Below are 13138 nucleotides of genomic sequence, written 5' to 3'. Positions count from 1 at the left end.
GTTTATGGAACCTATTTGCCTGTCTTCAGTTGGGATGGTGACAGTGTCACTACTTTGCCAAATCCAGGCAGTTTTGGCAGAAGTGGTTAGGTGACATGTGTCCTGCTGCTTCCCTTCTTGGCCTCACTGGCATTGTGCCCCCACTAGCCGCCATACCCCTGCCCCCCCTCCCCTTATGGGAAGACACACGCAGGAAGCCTGTGGACTTGCACCATTCTATCAGAAGCAAAGATACGGAAAACTTCAGGTCACTCTCAGCCACATGACCCACACTAGTTTTCTGGTTTTATTTAAACTTTGTGTTACGGCAATTTAAACCATATACTAAAATGGAATAGTATTACAATCCCCCATATACCCAGCACTCAGCTTTAACAGTGAATAATTCACGACATGTTTTTATGCTCTACTCCTACCCACTTAACTACTTCCCATATTATTTTGAAATAAACTCAGACATCACGTTATGTCATCTACATACATTTCAGTTTGCATTTCTAAAAGCTAATGAGTCTTTTAAAAGTATAGCAACAATATTACTAGCATACTTAAAGATAATTCTGTAATATCGTCAAATATGCAGTCAGCGCTCATATTTCCAACAATTATCTCCTAAACATTGGATGAATTACAGCTTTTGAACTTGGCACAAAAGTAGCACGTACTCATGGAGGAGCTCTTGCAAAATATGAAAAAGCACATAGAAGAAAACTTAGGCTCATTCATCATCCCAGAGGCTGCTGCCAATCTATCTGGTGCCGGGCATGATTAGAAAAAGATGGACCGGGGCACCTGGGTGGCTCAGTCGGTTGGGTGTCTGACTTCGGCTCGGGTCATGATCTCACAGCTTGTGAGTTCGAGTCCCGCGTCGGGCTCTGTGCTGACAGCTTGGAGCCTGGAGCCCGCTTCGGATTCTGTGTCTTCCTCTCTCTCTGCCCCTCCCCTGCTCATGCTCTGTCTCTGTCTGTCTCAGAAATAAATAAAAACATTAAAAAAAAAAAAAAAGACGGACCTTCTCAGTAGGCACAGCTCTGTGCCAAGATGTCCACCACTGCTGTTCTCTCAAGTGGATGCCCTTTTGCACAAATAGCCCCTGCACATTCACAGCCCTGAGTATTTCATCAGTGTTTACGTTTTGGAATATAGCTTTTCAGATTTTCTATGGATATATACATAATTTTTACATAATTGCTTTCATACTGTACACTCTGTTTTGTAAGCAGCCTTTTCCACTTAATAGAAGGCCATAAATGTTTCCCCATGTCATTAAATTTGCTTCCAAAGCATGACTTTCTGTGGCTGCATAAGGGTACCATAATCGATTTAAGCAGTGGCCAATGCTTAGGCCAATAGTCCTTGGAGAGCGGGGCCTGTCTTTGGTAGATAAAACTCAGGCAAGAACATTATGTCCTCCGGAGAAACATGAAAACAACATGGGAGTTTCCGTATATGCGTTGCATGATCATGAGGTTTAAATTGGTTCCGCCCGTGGATTTGGGAAGAAAGCAAAGGTATGGTTCCACTTAGTTGAATTCATGCCTTGAGGGGCAGGGAAAACTGTCCCTTGACATGTTTAGATTCCTAGCAATTCCATAGTAAACAAGCTTCAGAGAAGAGCAGTGGGGCAAGAAAATAGAACATGTTTATTAGGACAGTCACTCCCACAGTTATGCAATCAAGAGATTTGGGTTTGGACAACCAACCTCAGCCAATGTGTGAAGTTAACAGAACGTAGCGGGCTTAAGGGTTCTCTTGGATTGGTTTTGTTGGGTTTTAGGTTATGAACACAGCCATCCTTGGAGGCAAACCACCAACTGATGCCTTGTAAGCAATATTGTTACAGACTCATGGATTTGGCCAATGGATTCTCAGAAAACTGCCAGCTCATAATCTCCATCTCTTGAGAATTAGGATAGACAATGAAGGTTAATTGCAAAGCATCCACTTCCCCAAACCCATAACCCACAGTCAGCCCTAAGCCTGAGCTACGGTATTTTTTTATACTAGCTCTTATCTTTACTGAATGCACTGAACTAAATGACTCCGTTTAATGGAGTCATTGGGACAGGGTGAGGTCAGAGGGCAGATGTAAACCAGAAATTCCTAACCCCAGAGGACACTCCCCATGGGTCACAGAGTTTGGTAAGTGCCTTGAAATTCCTCAGATGGGAAGGCCACTTAAAAGCAAATGACCAGTGTTATGCTGGGCAGCTTAGAGAAGGATTTAGAGGAAAAGTCCCTCTGATTTTACATCAACTCATAAATGAAAGTTTAAAAATGGATAAGGAGCCTGTATCGTTGGGCTTTGATGGAGGAGGGCATGTCTCAGGATAAGAGGAGGCACAGAGTGGTGGGTCTTTCCCCAGAGAGGACTTGTACACAGCACATAACCTGCCAGGTCTTCTAAAGTCCTACACTCATAACTGAGCCATCTCTCATTAGCTTCCAAGGAACTCCATTTGCATCCAGAATTTCACCCAGTCCTTGCTTCAGAAATGCTCTTGGATGCCGTGTCGCTTTCCTAGGGGCTACTGTGACCACGTACCGTAAACTGATGACTCCGAACAACAGAAACGTGTGCTCTTATAGTTCTGGAGCTTGGAAGTGTGCATTCCAGGAATGGGCGAGGCTACCCTCTCTCTGAAGCCTCAAAGGAGGACCCTACCTTGCTTGCTCCCTCCAGCTTGGAGCGGCTTCGTATAGGTGTTCCTCGGCCCGGGACTGCAAAACTCGGATCTCTGTCTCATCTTCACATGGCCATCTTTCCTCTGTGTGTGTGGCTCGGTCCACATCTCCCTCCTTTTATAGGAAACCAGTCATATTGAATTAGGGTCCATCCTAATGACCTCATCTCAACTTGATTACATCCACAAACATTCTGTTTCCAGGTAAGATCATATTCACGGGCTCCAGGGGCTATGACTTCAACATACCTTTCTAGGGACACAGTTCAACCCATAATGGATAGAAAGCCAAAGGCCTAGGACTATAGATCCAGTTTTATCACCCATTGCTGTGTGATCCTGAACAAGTCACTTACCATCCCTGGGCCCCAGGTACCCTCATCTGTCCCCACAGGAACGCTTGTGGCCTGCAGACTCAATGCAGTTTGAACAAGAGCCCAATTTGTTTCTGCTTAGTCAGTGAATATACTCACGGTAGAAAGGGTCTACCAGGGGAGAAGCAGCATCACAAGTCAGAGGCCATGCCAGGACAGGAGAGGGCTTCCTATCATGGCGGATTGGGTACGTTGAATGGGGAACGAAGGGTGCGGGATCCCTCCAGCAGTCTCTGGCAGGACCCCTGTGATGCCGACAGCCAGGCCCTGAAATAAAGAGCAGTCAGCCAAGTGGCCATGTTCCTTCTCCCGAAGTACCACAACCTGCCAACCGCGGGGGGACAGCATTCATGACCATCGGTCCTAAGGCCTCATAAGCACAGTCCGTGGCCCTTGGCTTCCAAAGCTCATCATGAAACCAGCACAAACAGGTGAGACCCACTTGGCTCAGACGACTCAGTGTAATCAGTTCTGAGGAAATATGCCTCCCCTCAGCCCAGCTTAAATATTTAGACAGCCACAGTGCATGTATGCTTCGAATGCAAAGCCCGTGAGTAGGTGAGAGGATTTTAGTTCTGGTGAGACTGAAGGAACTTGACATGTTATTGAATTGGGGGCCACAGAAGGTGAAGCCGGGCAGTTACACATTCCAGGAATGCGGATGTGGCGCTCTCGGCGTGTATCTGAGACTGACAGGGTTTGACAGTCTCCATCTGGGAACAATAACCTGCGAGCTGCAGACCAGGCCGGGAGGAAGGTTGCTCTGCCTCCCGGCTCTGGCCCCCTCTTCTTCCCCTCTGCTCTGGGCTCCCACTGAGCTGAGGTGGTGGGGAAGTGCTCGTCCCCCGCTTTGGGCTGCACTTGGGAATTTTGGAGAAGGTGGGCCTTCTGGGGGGTCAGCTCACTGAATGTTTGCAATTCCAGGACCAGCAGGCTGAGGACAGAATCCATTTCCCCCACTCTGGGAGACCCAGGTGGAATGTCATGGGGGGAAGGCAATTCGGGATGCCAACTGATCACCCAGCCGGCTGCCCGGGGCCTGCGGTGGGGCCAGGAGGTGGCGATGTGTTTATGTCACCTTTAATGCCTCGGGATTTCTTTGTGTGAATGGGGGAGGGGGCTTTCCTCTGTGAAGTTCAAAGCACCTTCGCAAACTGCCTCTGCTAATCCTCACTCTGATCTGAATTTTGTTGTGTAACTAAACTGATTACAAGAATTTGGTGAATCAGGCCAAGGCTGGGCGCCTGGGACTGACTTCCTCATGCCTTGCCCCTACATGGTGCACTGGCCCTGGGGCGAGGCACTGAGGTCTGGGAAGCTTGTGGCACAGAGAATGTTGGGCCGAGAAAGGTGGCTCAGGGACCACATCACACAGCCTAGCACTGTCCTGTTTTATAAATGTGACACCGAGGGTGGCAAACGGACAGGACAACTTGTGAGTCCCAAATCTCTTTTCGTGGCCCGGAATGACATGTCTGCCTGCCTTCTGGTCATCCCCATGGGTCTTTCAAATGAAGCCTGCCCAGAACTCAGCTCAGCATCTTCCTGCTCCCTCCTCTTTCCCTTAGACTGTACCGGGCCCCTGCCCCAGGGACGCTTGGAGCCCTTCTCTCCTGCTGTCTTCAGGCTAGGCCTCTTCCCTCAGGGACATGCTCACCCAGCGCCCACACCAACCCTGCTTATGTTCCAGGACCCCAGATTTTCCTGCCCACACAGCTCTGAACTTCTCCCAGGGTCGTGCAGGCCTCCGGCCCTGGTCAGTCCCGTGGAGGGTGCACTCTGCTGCAGGGGCAGCTGTGGGAGGGCACGGGGGAGCTGGGCTTGCAGGCTGGGCTCTTCATGGTGCAGGTGGAGTGCAGGCTTTGGCCACTGGTCCCCCTGCGTTCTCCAGCTCTGCTATACATCACCATCCGGAGTTCCTGAAACCAGAAACCCGCCATCATGTTCGAACCCTTCCTCCCAGCCCAAACTGATCTTCCCCATCAACTACTCTCCAAGTTTCCTCAATGCCACCTCCAGAATGGCTCTTGCATTCTCTCCTTCTCTTCCTCCAGCCGTCTCTGCTCTCTTCTGCTCTCCTGGATGAAGCTACACCCGCCTCAATACTTGCCCCTCTCCGATTCATTCTCTGCATTCTTGCTAGAAGGTTCTTTCGTGCTCTGATCTTGTGGCTCCTTTATTATTCACACTCTGAATGACCTCTGCTTGGCCTCTGGCTCTCAACTTGGAGGTCACCTCTGTGGAAGTCTTCTGTGACACTCCCAGATAGGGTCAAGGTTGCTGCCAGTGGACTACCAAGAAGCCTCACACTTGGCCCCTCAGCACATCCCCACCATACATTACAGGTGCCTGTGAATGTTCTAGAAGCCCCACTGGACTGTGAGCACTGTGTTGGTTCTTGGGTCCACAACGTCTAGCACAATGTCTTAGGCAGGTTAGATGTTCAGCAAATATTTGTGGGATGGATAAAGGGTCCAGACAGATGTTACCATTGCTAAGACTAAGGCCTCGATCTTCTAGCCAAAGCCAGACTTCTGAGTGCACCTCCCAGGTAACTTCTCAGACCACTGGGTTTTGAAGAGAGTTTAAACATTGCTGTTAACCTAAAGCATCCTTGGAAATGTGGCAACATGGAGCAAACTCAATTTACTAGAACTCCTCTGGAGGAGGAGTATAGTATAACATGGTTGGAAACTATCTTTTGATATTCTTTAGGGGACATTGGAGTAACAGGTTAAGTATGCTGCTTCATGACGTGTTTTTTTGTTTTGTTTGGTAGGTGGGCATGCAAGTTTGGGGCCGGAGAAGAATTGCTCAGGACAGTAGACTGGAGGCTGAGCTACCACTAACAGTCCTCACTCTCTCCGTTCCTGCAAACCACCCTCGGTGTCTTCATGTATAACACAGCTTCCTCTGCAGTCAGGAGCGGCTGTGTGGCTGGACTCTGGCCATTGACATGTGAGTAGTGTTGCTATGGGACTTCTGGGAGGGCTGAATAAAAAGTAGAGGGTGTGCAGACTCTTTTTGCCCTTCCTTTTTTTTTTTTAATTTTTAAAATGTTTATTTATTTTTGAGACAGAACGTGAGCAGGGGAGGGGCAGAGAGAGAGGGAGACACAGAACCGGAAGCAGGCTCAGAGCTGTCAGCGCAGAGCCCTATGCGGGGCTTGAACCCACGAACTGTGAGATCACGACCTGAGCCGAAGTCGGACGCTTAACTGACTGAGCCACCCGGGCGCCCCTCTTTGCCCTGCCTTGATTCCTCCTTCCGGTTGCCTGGAATATGAATGTAATGGCCGGAGCTCCCAGCAGCCATGTTGGATCATGAGGCCGGCCTGAAGGATAAAAGCAATGAACTAGGATAGTGGAGCAGAAAGCTACAAGGAACTTGGGTCCTATTGAGTTTGTGGAGCCACTACAGAAGCCCTCTAGACTGTTAAGTGAGAGAGGAATAAACCTCTTGCTGAAGGTATCATGGTCAGGTCTCTGATACTAGCAATTAAATACTATTTCCAATTGAGTTGGGGCCAAATGTTTAGCTTGCCTGGGTTGCTGTATGCCTCAGCTGGCTCTGCTCCTGGCCCTTAGCCCAGAACTCTCCTTACTCCACCTTCCTCTGCTTTCTCTTCCCATGTTGGCAGAGCCCCAGGTACCCAATGATTCCTGTGGGCTGCCCGTGAGCGATTCCCTCCTAACTTAGCAAGGTGCACTCAGTCTCAGGTAATGCATCTGCATGCAACAGGAGACTGGAGTGCCGAAAGAGTTATCAGCGGGGGAAACTGAACCATAAGCAAGACCCTAACACACCGCAAATGGAGACTCTCAGGAAGTTGGACCTTTTGGTTCATCATGGAACTTGCTTCCTGGAATAAGTTGATGAGACGTGATTGTTTCCTTGAAATGATGGACAAGAACAGCACCAGAATAGGATGTTCCGAGCCCTTTGTACAGCTCTTCCAGGGATCCGGGCTTCAAGGGAGACACGGAGGAAAATGGAGAAGATACCCTTCCAGCGTGGAAGGGAGGCAGAGCAGGACATGGCAGGCACGCCAGTCCCCTGGCCTTCCCGTACCAACGCTCCTGCTTCCGATGGCGCCTTCATATTTCCCTCATACGTGCGCCTCATCGGCCGCTGTGCCACCTGAATGTGCAATGTGGGCTCCCCCTGGTCTCCAACCCTGGAATGGGGTGCACTGCGTCTATTCTGTGGGACACAGGAGCCCAGGGCTTCGGGAAGTGAACTGACTTGCCCAAGATCACAGAGCGACTCGGCACAGAGCCAATTCAGTAACAAGAATGACAACAGCAATAATAACAACAACTAAGGCTTATGTCGTTAACGTAACACGCAATAAAATAATAGCTCATTCTGTGACATTCTTCCTTGCCCTTTCGTCCTCAGAACAACCACAGGGGACGGTCAGATTCAGGTGTTCTAGATGTGGGGACAAAGACACAAGTAGGTTAAACACACACTCGGAGTCACCTGGCCGGTTCACAGCAGAACTTGGGTGGAGGGCCACTCAGTTCCGTGTTCTTTCTACTACAGCACAGGGGCTTTAGAAAAGGTTTCCAAATGAGAGCAATTTTTGGAAAGGCACTTCTTTTCTTTAGTGTCTTCCTGCAGTGGTGTGCTTCCATCTGTGTGTGACCGGAAGAGAGAGGCTTCAGGGACATGATGGTGTCACACGTGGTGTTGGGGGACAGGGTGCCAGAGGCAGGAGAAACTGCTCCCTCGGTCCCCGCTCTGTTCTCCTCTTCTGCCCGGTCAGGGAGGGCCTTGATGGGGAGCCTGGCAGGTGACACGTTCCCCAGGGGTGATGTGAGCGGAGGACCCTTGAGTATCTACACAGGTGAAACACTAGGCAAGAGGTGCCCTGATAAAAAGCTGGTGCATTATTTTTACAGACGGGATCCTGTTTGCTGCTTGAGAGCTCTGTGTGTGTAGCTTGACTGAGAGCAGGTCTGTGGCGACACATCTACAAAACCGGCTGTCAACCGTCCACCTTCTACCTTCTCTTTCTTGAAAATGTAAGTTTTTGATATTAGTATTGTTTAAATCTGAATACCTCTTTCTTTATGATTCTGAAACATATTCTGATGCTCTGAGGGCGGGGGCTTCTGAGGATCAGTGGTGCCCCTTGTGACATCGCCATAGGTGAGTGCTCTGGGGGCATCAAAGTAGATGTGGCCTGGGCCGTTAGGGAGACACCCCTATATCCCATGGGGGGCCCCAAGCTCGGCTGTGCTTCATGTCAGCAAACACCAGTGGCTGCTTTTTCCTTTTTATCTCTTTTCATGCCCTGTATGATCTCATTGCTTTCGTACCATTTTTTGCCTCTGACTCCCGCACATATGTCCAATTGTCACTCCGTCGACATCTTGACGTGGACAATGGACACCATGAACTCAACATGTTCACATAGAACTTCCAATCACCCCCTTGCAAAGACCTCACCCACAGCTTCCCTTTCTCAGTGAATGGAAACCATTGTTCAATATTTCAGGTCCAAAGCTTTGGAGCCACCCTTGGCTTCCCTCTGTCTCATACCCAGCGTTCAGACTCTCAGAAATTCTAGTTGGTCCAACTTTCAAGCTATCTCCAGTATTTGACCGCTCTCACCACCCTCACTGCCACTGCCTTGGTCCATCCATGTCGCTTTCTTCTCTCACTTGGATTATTGCGTGACCTCCTAATTGGTCTCCCAGCTTCCATCTTGGCCTCTTCTGTCTACACTCAACACGTTAGCCAGGATGAACTTGTTAAAATACAAGTGGGATTATGTCAGTCCCCTGTCCAGAAACTTCCAGTGGCCTCTTGACCCTCGGAAGAGAGCCATAGTCCTAGCTAGGATCCACAAGCACCCCCATGATGTGCCTCTCCTCCCCACGACATGGCAAACCTCATCTTCTGCTCCCATCCCCTGATGCTGCTCTGCTCCAGACTCCTTGCTTCTCCTTCAGCACCCAGGGCCACTATCACACCAGAGCCCTTGCATTGATTGAAACTCTTTCCTCTTCCTGAATGTCTCCCCATCACATCCTTCCCCACCTTAGCCACACAGCCAGCTCCCTCACTTCCTTTAGGTACTTTCTCAGTGAGCTCTTCCTGTCCATCCTATCTAGAATTTTACCTTCCACCCGCACTTTGCCCTTTCCCCTCCAAGGTAGATGCCACTGTTGCCCCACTCCGACTCTTCTCCCAGCCCTGCACCCACCCCAAGCTGCTGTGAACGTCGGCTGCCAATGGCTCCCAGATGCCCTACTTCTCTGGAGAATTGCCTTTGATGAACAGGTGCTGGCTGCCCTGCCCTTGCAGCCCCTTCCTCACTCGCTTCTGCGTGCCCATAGCCAGGAACGCCCTCTTGGAAAGCATTTACAGTTATTAAAGCCAAACAATGTGGACAGACTAGAAACCAAGCCCCGAGAGGCAAGTAGGTCCCTGATGAGTCAGTAGTGCGGAACCCTCCCGATCTGAGCCCTGCCTGGATGGTCTCATTCTGCAGCTCTAGCCCCGTAGTCACTCCTGGCTGGAACACAACCCCGGCACCCCCTGTGAAGTTGTGCCCGACTTAACCTTTAGAACGAGTTAGCCAATGGCTCTCGGCTTGCTTTGGCAGGATTACAACCCAGAGAGAAAAGGAACTTTCCCCTTTGTCCTTGGCCATTTCCACCTCTATCACACATTCTGATCGCTCACCCCAACAAGGAAGAATGGCTTGTGTGGATGCCCTTCCACCTTTTACCTTTCCTCATGCACCTAGTTTTCAGATCGCACCTGTATGCAGATGAATAGATTTCCCTTGTTTACCGTATGACTGAGACAGGAGCAGGGAGACAGTGGGAGAGAGGGGGTGGCTAGTCTTGTGATCTTCGGCTACGTCAGCTTAAGCTCTCAGACCTCTATTTCCTGTGTTAAGATGTATATAATAACAAGGCTCACGGGTACCTACTTGACAAGATTATTGGAAGGATTAAATAAGTTAATATATATCAAGCACTCAGATCAGGACAGCCATATTCAATGTGGGGAGGGACCACAAAAGGCGTCCATGCTGTGCTTGGCTGGCCCTGTCTTAGGTCACAGCCAAAGTATGCAGCCCAGGGCTGAAGGCAGTGATGGAGAATGATAAGAACTCAGGTGGCACAGGGACAGGGATAGTGAGGCTAATACCCTCACTTCTGAGATGAGGAACCTATCCTAGAACCCCAAGTTTCTCGGTTTGAATCCATTCCTTTCATTTTATTTTTTTTTTAATGTTTATGTATTTATTTGGAGAGAGAGAACACAAGCAGGGGGAGAGGCAGAGGGCAGAGAAAGAGAGAGAGAAAGAGAGAGAGAGAATCCCAAGCAGTCTCCGCACTCAGTGGGGAGCCCGACGTGGGGCTCAGTCCCACCACATGTGAGATCATGACCTGAGCCGAAATCAAGAGTCGTAGGCTTAACCGACTGAACCCCTCAGGCGTCCCATGATTCTATTCCTTTTAGAACCCACTGGTCACCTCCAGAGTTGCCCCCCATTGCCCAGGCCATGTGATTATTCCACACACACACCCAGTTCACCTGGCCTCATTGCTACCCAGCGAGCATTATTTGTCTGCCCATCCCCCCTCCACATCCCACCCCGGCAGTGCTGTGGCTCCCGTGGTATTCTGGGGCACCGTGGGGGGTGGGGGTGGGACAAAAGGTGGACTGTTATTTAGCAGAACCAGACATCCACTGGCATGATCAGGAGGCAAGCTGAGGCTGATGATGAAGGTCAGGAAGAGGTTGGGATTTTCAGAGCCTGTCGGAGCCCCAGACCCCTCCCCACACGCTGCCCCGCCCCAAGCAGCAGCAGGTTTAAATCCACCCGTGCATTCTCTTTGTCCCAAATAGGCTGCTGGAACCCAAGGGAGGATGAGGACCAGTCAACATTTTCTCCCACAGACAAATGTTTCTCTCATCCAGCCCTTTGCGCAGGAAAGCCCGACCTCCTCAGAAACAGCGGCCAGAAAAATCCACACTCCTCATATGCCTACAATTTCCCACTAATCAGATGTCTAGACAAGAATGGTCCCTGCCCCTTTCCTGTTTGCAAATCTGCCTTGACAAGTCGTATCCTCCTGACAGCACCATTAAAATGTTCTTTATTTCCTCTGTGGGCCTTCGGAGACTCGGTTGCTGGAAATACTATCAGTCTCTGGATCAGCTCACTTCTCTCGAAATCACGCTCTGATATTCCTCTGCTTAAATTTCATTCTCTTGAGAGGAGCTTTGTTAACAAGGCAATTAGTACTGCTTTGAACGTAAGTAGAGTACTGTGGGGTTTGCGGCCAGATGGCCTGCCAGCCGGACCCGATTCAGGGCTGCGGTGACTTTGGGGAGAGTGCCATTCTCACTGTGGCCCAGACCGGTTTAGACAACACAATGTGCTTCTTTAATGCAGTGGGGGAAACGGTGGTGGGTTTCAGTTTCCCTCCATCCATTGGGGACCAGGCGGGGCTCTCCTTTAATTTCCTTCTCTTGGTATGCTAACATAATGGAGGTTTAAAGCAAAATCTCCTTTATTTATTTTTAAATTAGCAATAGAATAATGGGGATCAAGGGCTGCCGGAAAATGAATCCCCAGCTGCTTTTCTGAGGAGCCTGGGGAACCTGGGCGCTGGGTACAGGGTCCTCACCACTCCCACCTCCTTCCAAATCCCGCCCACCCCTCCCTGTACCTGTTGGGACCTGGACCCGGCAGTCATGGACCCAGGGGTGGCACCACCCTCCAGGTCAGAAATGGCTGCAAGGACTCCCCCTGACATATAAAAACTTAGTGGCTTGATTTTATTTTAAAAGCGTTACATGCCCACGGTATTTGGAGCCTCTCTGCTTGGCGTCAGAGGCCCAGCTGTACCACTTACAACAGGTAGAGCTTCTCTGCACCTGTTTTCTCATCTGTAAAATTGTCACAATAATATTCCTCCCTCTTAGGGGTATAGCGAGGATTAAATGAGGTTATACACGTGAAGGGCTTAGAATAGTATCCGGTACGGGCTATGTGCCAAAACCGTTAGCGATCACTTTTGAAAAGCTTTACAATTCAAATATCATAAATGGGTATATGTAGTGGAAAGCAAATTTTTTTTTGACCTCTAAAGTCAAATTTCTCTACAAAGTCTAATTTCTCTAGAAACAACCATTGTTACCAGCTTATTAGCTATGGATCAAGGGATGGTCAAAGCACGTGCGTGTATATAGATACTGATATAGATATGCACAAATGGAGAGACAGAGAGCTATAGATACAGGTAACTTCCAATTAAAAAAAAAACCCACAGTAGATATTATATATTGGTCGCTACTTTTAAACAATGTACAACAGAGGGGAACCTGGGTGCCCAGTCGGTTAAGCGTCCCGCTGCGGCTCAGGTCATGATCTCACGGTTTGTGAGTTTGAGGCCCTTGTTGGGCTCTGTGCTGATAGAGCGGAGCCTGCCTCAGGATTCTCTCTCTGTCTCCTTCTCTCTCTGCCCCTCCCCCACGCGCTCTTTCTCTCTCTCTCTAAAATAGTAAACGCTTTTTAAAAACTGTGCAATAGAGGGGCGCCTGGGTGGCTCAGTCGGTTAAGCGTCTGACTTCGGCTCAGGTCATGATCTCACGGTCCGTGAGTTCGAGCCCCGCGTCGGGCTCTGTGCTGACAGCCCAGAGCCTGGAGCCTGTTTCGGATTCTGTGTCTCCCTCTCTCTCTGACCCTCCCCTGTTCATGCTCTGTCTCTCTCTGTCTCAAAAATAAATAAACGTTAAAAAAATTAAAAAAAATTGTGCAATAGAAAGATGTGTTATAAATGGAAAAACAATAAGAAACCTCATTCTCCACTAATCCTTGCAGGTCGAGCTCCTTCTTAACAGCTGAATAGCGCCCCTCTGTCAGCGGTACGGAGATTCCTTAAATGGGGCTCCTGCTGCGGGGCCCTTGGGTGGTTTCACCCCCTGTATTTTGACAGCTTTGGCTCCTGCCGCTCTTTTTCCTTCCCTCTTCCCAGTTCGGCACGAGACTCCTTCATGAATCTTTTCACGAAGAAGTGGAAGCAGATCCTCGTGTGCCCTGAG

Source organism: Acinonyx jubatus, chromosome B1, assembly GCF_027475565.1.
Source record: "Acinonyx jubatus isolate Ajub_Pintada_27869175 chromosome B1, VMU_Ajub_asm_v1.0, whole genome shotgun sequence".
NCBI lineage: Eukaryota > Metazoa > Chordata > Mammalia > Carnivora > Felidae > Acinonyx > Acinonyx jubatus.
Note: the sequence above shows the minus strand (reverse complement) of the source record.